This window comes from Ziziphus jujuba, chromosome 6 (genome assembly GCF_031755915.1).
Source record: "Ziziphus jujuba cultivar Dongzao chromosome 6, ASM3175591v1".
Classification (NCBI taxonomy): domain Eukaryota; kingdom Viridiplantae; phylum Streptophyta; class Magnoliopsida; order Rosales; family Rhamnaceae; genus Ziziphus; species Ziziphus jujuba.
Genome location: NC_083384.1, coordinates 18,969,705 through 18,976,631, shown reverse-complemented (window position 1 = coordinate 18,976,631; position 6,927 = coordinate 18,969,705). Strand labels below are relative to the sequence as shown.

The 6,927-nt window shown below is 30.9% G+C and overlaps 1 long non-coding RNA gene across 3 annotated transcripts; it reads left to right on the top strand.

Moving 5' to 3' along the window:
- Nucleotides 1-1,854: 1,854 nt before the first annotated feature.
- On the top strand, nucleotides 1,855-4,734 carry LOC132804116 (uncharacterized). 3 transcript variants are annotated; one of them, XR_009639272.1, is made up of 3 exons: nucleotides 1,855-2,001; nucleotides 3,248-3,430; nucleotides 3,781-4,734. It is a non-coding gene; the product is annotated as an uncharacterized LOC132804116 (long non-coding RNA). The 3 variants fall into 3 exon arrangements; XR_009639271.1 differs by having other exon boundaries at nucleotides 3,248-4,734; XR_009639273.1 differs by having other exon boundaries at nucleotides 1,855-2,589; nucleotides 3,248-4,734.
- The last annotated feature ends 2,193 nt before the right edge of the window (nucleotides 4,735-6,927 follow it).

Here is a 6,927-nt window from a genome sequence, read left to right as displayed (position 1 = left end):
ATTTATTATTTTTCTTATATTATGGGAAAGTGAATTCTTCATGGTAGACTATTAAGTTTTCATGTCAATATCTCACTAATGATGTGTAAGAATAAAATCAACAATCACATTTAATCGATTTAGTTTTTAAATAAAAAATTTTGATTAGTAGGTTATTCAATGGAAAATTAATTTTGGCATTTTGAAAAGCATTCAACTATTGGTTGATCAATTTCAGTTCGTTATCTTTTATTGGTTCAGTTAATTATTAGCTTTGACAAATCAATACGGAGAACAACCGCCTACATTTTGATCAATTTAGCTAAGCAATTGATGGCATTCGGTTTTTCAAATTTTCAAGTAGTTTCGATTTAATTGGTCTTTTTTTTTTCCGGTTTATAACGAACATCTCTAATGATGGTCATAATTGATTATAAATAGTATTTTCCATATTACTATAATTTTCATTATAAAGTAAGATATTTGTTAGGAGAGCAAACTATATAAATTTCATTTAAAAAACATTAATAGCATAGTCATTATTATCTTATATAGATATTTTAATTTGATTTCTCTAACCCATATAATGAAAAACTATATACATAGAAAGAGAGAAAGGGAGGGAATATTTTCCCTTAAAATATAACGCATTTTTATTTCATGAAATAGTGGACTTATTGAAGTGGTCTTACTTGATACATGATTAAAAATTAAAATTATTTTGCAATAGGACTTAATGTGTCATTATCATAACCAATATTACAGGTGTACATATATAGACATATATATTAGTAATATATACTTAAACACAAATATATATGTTAGAGTTGGTAATCCGATTTTTAATTTGTCCGACCCCAAAAGCTTATGATGCGATCCGTTTGTTGAAATTTATTTTGTAAACTTTTTAGGACTCTGTGGTGGTAGCGAAGGTTGAGGGCCTATAGATCCGAGACCATAGGTTTATTTCATACTATATATTTATTAATAATTTTATATATAAAAAATTACTGATTAAAATTTGCTTTTGATTAATTAGATTAACCATTTCTATATTAATACTATTTCAGTAAATTAACAAAGTCAATTAGTACTCTATTCTCGAACATGGATTAGGCCCATGCCCAATTAGGTATGGGGATACCCTATGATTGAAATCGAAAAATTTTTGACATGGTAAGGACCTTGTAAAGAATTTTTGAAATAGTACATACATGCCAATTGTCATGTAAGAAAAAAATTTGAATCAACTTTAAATAAGCTGAATCAACCACAAAAAGTAATTAATAATTTAATATTGGTCCGACACACATTCATGGATTAGCTTTTTGCCTATCCAGATTTCAATTTTTAAAAATCAGAATTTAATTGTCTTTATAAATTCTTCTTAGTTTCCTTACTATATACTTATACACATAAATATATGTATATAGGTTTTTTCATAAACACAAATGAATTTATCCAAAATATATATATATATATACATATTTATTTAATATTTTACAAATAAATTTTTATATTTAATCGCATTATTAATATGTATTTTTTTCTGAATTCATTATTAATTTATCAATATGTTCAAATAATCATAAACATATATTTGTTAATTTTGACTTTGATTAACTTTTTTTAAAGAACACTTTTTTCGGATGTTATTATTATGTCAAAAAATTATGTTAATTCATTTTTAGCATAAAATATAAAGTTTTTTTGCTTTTAAAAAATAAGAATAAAAAACTTAGGTTTGTGGCCAAAAAAAAAAAAAAAAAATAAGGACAATTATTCATTTTGACTTGGGCGGGAAATTTGCCGCCACATATTTTTGCCCTTTTCCCCTTCTTATTAAAACGTTTTGCCCTAACCTCATTCGAAACGCTACAATTCTATTCCCATTCAACCAACGTTGCAACTCGATCAACGCCATCCCCCTTTCTGGTATGTCGTCTCCGGCCATCTCTTGCCAGTGTTTGCTCTCTCTGGCCAGCTTCTTGACTGACGACCCTCTCTCGCACTCCCTCTCAGGTATGCTTTCCCTCTCTATTTTTTATCTTTTCCTTTCACTCTCTCTGTTTGTCCGTCTCCCATCAGTTGTTTTGTTTGCGAGTCTCCAAGCAATTTTAGCCAAATTTCAAAAACTAGAAGCAATTTTGGCCGAGAGTTTTAGCTTTTGTTTGTCAAGAACTTCAAACCGCAGCCATTCCTAAGCCCTGCAATCCCATCTATAGAGTAAGCGTACTAGTAAATCTAAATTACCATAGACAACTGGTTTACACAGTTTAAGCAGAAAAACCAGAAAAGAAAGAAAATTTATGTTCTCTATCTCATTTAATTATTTCTATATTGAAATGTAAAAAATGTGAAATTGTGAATGATTCATTTCTATCTCTCTCTCAAGGCTGGCTGCCGCAGTCCGCAGCACACGACCTAAATCACCAAACACTCGGTCACCAGAACCAAACCCACTCACCACCAGAAAGCGTAAATCCAGCCACCTAAACCACCTCACCTTATCAAACCCAATCACCTAAACCCACCCAAACTCTTCGATCCATACGACCTTCACCCAACCTCTCTGATCCACGACGTCACCGCCTCAAAAGCTAAAATCAGGTTTCAAATTCTTTCTCTTCGACTTTTCTGCACTTTCCCTTCTCTTCTCTCTGCGTTTTTCTTCTTCTTCTTCTTTCTTCTAACCGTTAGCCAATACCCATTTTTTTTTTCTTAGTTGGAACAAAATGTGAGAGAAGAGAGATTCCTTAGATTCAGAGAGGGCTATGACTGATTCTTCTTAAACGTTTGTGATTTCTTTTTGGTAGTTATTTATTTATTTATTAATTTACATTTCTTGTAGTTTTAGTGGTTGTTCGATGAGAATGCAGGGATTTAGGATGTGGTTTTATGTGAAATTTTGGTTCCAACTTGTCGGTTATGGTTGTGCTGTCGTGGATTCAAGTGTTATGCAGGGATTTAGGGTATGGTTTATATTAGTTTACTGGTTGGTTCTTGCTAAAGATGAAGATTGAGCAATAGTTTGAAATATAGTGTCTGATTAAGGAAGAAAGAACGAAAAAAAAAAAAAAAAAAACAGAGACTGTTGAACTTAATTTATGTTGTAGGATCTAGAAGAGTTGTCAACTTTTTTTATTAGCTCTTGATTGTTTTATGTTCTCAATCTCATTCTCTTATCAAATTATTTATTTATTTATTTATTTTCATAGCTCCATTTTGTTTTTCTGGTTACTCTGATTGGATTGCATTTTCAATGCAGAAATTTGATCGTGAAACCATGTAAATACCAAGATACTTGGGCAGAACACTATTTGCTACAGCAAATTCTAAAACTTCTGTAGCTACAACTGCTGCTTCTTCTTCAGCTGGGACGGTTTACAATTCTCTTGAGGAGTTAAAAAGGCTGATAGAAGACCAGATGAAGAAAAACCAGCTGTCTATGGTAAAAATGTGAAAATTCTTTTCTGTTTAAATAATTTATTTTGTATTTAGAATTGCACTTGATCTTACTTTATAAGTAGGAAGGGCTTTGTTTGGTGTTAACTTAAAAATGTTTCCTTTTTAAAAGGAGTATAGGACTATGTATGCATATTTATTTAAGTCTTAATTTTTCTAAATCCTTCTAATTGCATATTTATTATCACTGTTGAACAAATGAATACAGGTTAGTAGCTTTCCATATGATACTTATTGAGGTGTTTGAACTATTAGGAGTTTATATATATATATATATTATTTACTGGTGGCTGCTTGCCGGTATCTTTAAGGTGTTGTTTTGAGCTTCATTGGCAGGTACATCCTGTTTCTGCTGGAGTCCAGTATGACAAAGAGTTTACTGTCTGCTCACTTGATTTGCTCTCTGGATTAGCTGAAGGTCTTGGCAGTGGGATAGAAAGTTTGGTAATCCCTTACTCCATGATTATTTTATAGAGCCTTAGTTACTTCATTTCTCAAGTTGCACATCTATTTTTCTCATAAAAGTGGTTTATAAATTTTGCCAAAGCTTTTCAACAAGAAGATTATGTAAATGTAGGTTTCTTTGATGATTTTCAATGTTACGCTTTAAAACTGAATTTTTTTTGTTTTTCCATTTAATAAGAATCAGTTTTCATCTTAGTCATTTCATCTTTAATCAACTTTCAATGTACCTTGGAAAGTCTTAAAAAAAGAAAAAGAAAAAAGGGGATGTAATTATGGTGCCTAGTTTTCATTTCTCCATTCTCTTTAGATATGTCTTGGTGGAATGCCAAGACATATCATCTCAATGGCCTATTTAATATCATCTCATATGATGTGGTCCCTAAAGTGCAGAATTTACTAATGGCATCAGACTTTAAGGTAAGATCAGTAAAATGGTTGTATTTTGTGGAATTTTTGCTCGTTGTTTATGTTGGCAATCTACATGCCCAAATGTGTTTGCTACAGTGTCTAATTTTCTTTTTCATTTGATTTTGGTTAGTTAAACGTCTTTAGATTTCAGGAATTTAAGGAGCAAGGTCAAGTTTAATCAATTGAGCACATGTTTAAAATTAATGCAATGAAGAGTTCAACGCAAGATTTGTCTCCACCACTACCCACCATTGCCATCACTACTATTACTTGTAATTGTATATAGATGATTTTATTGCCTATGTTACACAAAATGATTGTTTTATGTACTAATGACAATTATATACATGTAAAGACAATTAATGTTTTATAAATATTTAAAGCCTGTGTTATAAGAATTTGCTAATTTGCTTTATATATTGTATATTGTTGCACCTTTACTGTTAATTAATTTAGAAAATAACTAAAATAATTGCATTTTAGTGAACAAATTGGTTACTGAAAATCCATACATATTGGTTGCTACACATAAAGCATTTAGAGACTAGAGTTTGGTTGTTGAATATAGAGCATTGGTGACCAATTTTCAGTGATTAAAAATATTTTTGAATATGTGACAGACCAAAAGTGACTACTGTGTTGGTTGCTGTAAGTATTTTCACCCGCCAAATAATTTGGTTTCTAAATGTTGTTTTTAGTGACTATAATATCGGTACTTATAATTGTGAAATTGGTCATTTATATAGTTTTATGTTATCAAATTTGGTTAAAATGTTACTTTTTAGAGATATTTAAAGATTAAAATTTGGTCATTAAAACAACAAAATCTGGTTGTTAAAATTTTTCAATTTTAATGACCAAACATTTGTTGATCACTAAAAACAATCTGTTACGATGTTTAGGCGACCACGTAGTGATCATGTTTTTCTGGTTGCTAAAAATTTTTAACTATCAATATATAGCTTTTTGTAACTAAAACCAATGGTCGTTGAAATGTTTTCTTTCAGTAGTGAGAGAAGTAATTTTTAAGTGAACTTTTAAGAAGTGTCATGTAATTTTGAATCTTTCTTATTTAATAAAATTATAGTTTTTGTTCATTGTAATTTTTACTTGTTTTAAATAATTATACAAAAGTTAACCTATAAATTTGGCCTAAGACCCGCAAAATCCCATGGTTGACCTTGGAAAGTAATAGACCTGGAAATTATTTTTAGAGGAGGTTCAATTAAAAAATTAAGCATCAATTTTTTTTGTAATGGGTGTTTTGAAGAAATAATTATATAGATAAAGATGCATCAAATTTAGCTATTTAGAGTCTAATCTTGGTATTTAAATATCTTGGTATTTGTACTGATATTTTAGGTGTTTTGTAAAATAATTGATTTTGAGCTTTGGATTAGAAATTGTTTATTTTTTTTAAGCACATATGTTTTTGTAACATTTTGCTTCTACTGACTGATTTGTCATTTTCTGCTCATATTATCTCCAATTTAGCCACCTTAAGAAGGTATGGGGTTTTGTTAAGAGTTCCTACGAGTTCACTCACCCTCCTGCTGAAGTACACTTAAGTTAGGTTTCTTTATTTACATTTGAATCATCTTTTATTCCACATCTGGGTGATGTGGCATTAGACACTAGGAAGCCTGATAATGCCTCTTGTACCTGTCTATATTGGTAATCACAATTAAGTCCCATGGGTACTAGCGTTTTTGCTGGCACACTTCCGGCTGGGTATGAGCTCTGATACTATTTGTAACATCCCATCTCCACTAGCGGACCTGTTGGACCTGTTATTCTCTATGGATATTGTCTACAGTTTAGTCACTGATACCATTTGTAACACCCTGTCTCTACTAGTAGATCTGTCACTCTCTGCTAATATTGTTCCTAATTTTGCCATTGGACTAATATGCGTTTTTTCCAAAGTCTCCAGGAGGTCATTCATCCTCCCGTTGAAGAATGCTTAACTTTAGAGTTTTTTACCAATCGGTCTGAAAAAAACCTTAATGTCATGAGAATGACGACCCATACATTTGAATTATTCTGTGTTTCACACTCAGGCAATCTAGGATTGGCACAAGTAGCCTGCTAGTACTTCTTAAACCTGCCTACCCTGGTCATCATAGTTTTATATTTCAAAATACTTAAAAGTAGTTTATGGTAATATTTATTTCACTGTTATTATTTCATATGTTGGCATAAAATAGTGATTTGGAATTTTTAGAATATTCAAATAAATTGTTTGATTCGAATATTAAATTCTAATTTATTGTACTGTATTTGCTTAGAAAAAATGGAAAGTATAATCTTGAGAGGATTGTTTATGAATACTGAATAGTTGTTTTTAGAGGATGTGCCATATAGCACCAGAGGTTTGGTATTGAACCATTTTCTAGGTGTAATGATGAGTTGTACGGCACTCCTTCGAGATTATAGGATGACAGGTTGTCACAACATAAGAAAATGATGATTGGTCTTATGTCATTCTCTAGGAGTGAAGATGAGCTGTACTCCACTCATTCGTGACCATAGGATGACAAGTTGTCTCGATACGAGAGAATAACGATTAAGTTTTATGTTATTCTCTTTAAATGACGATTAGGTTTTATG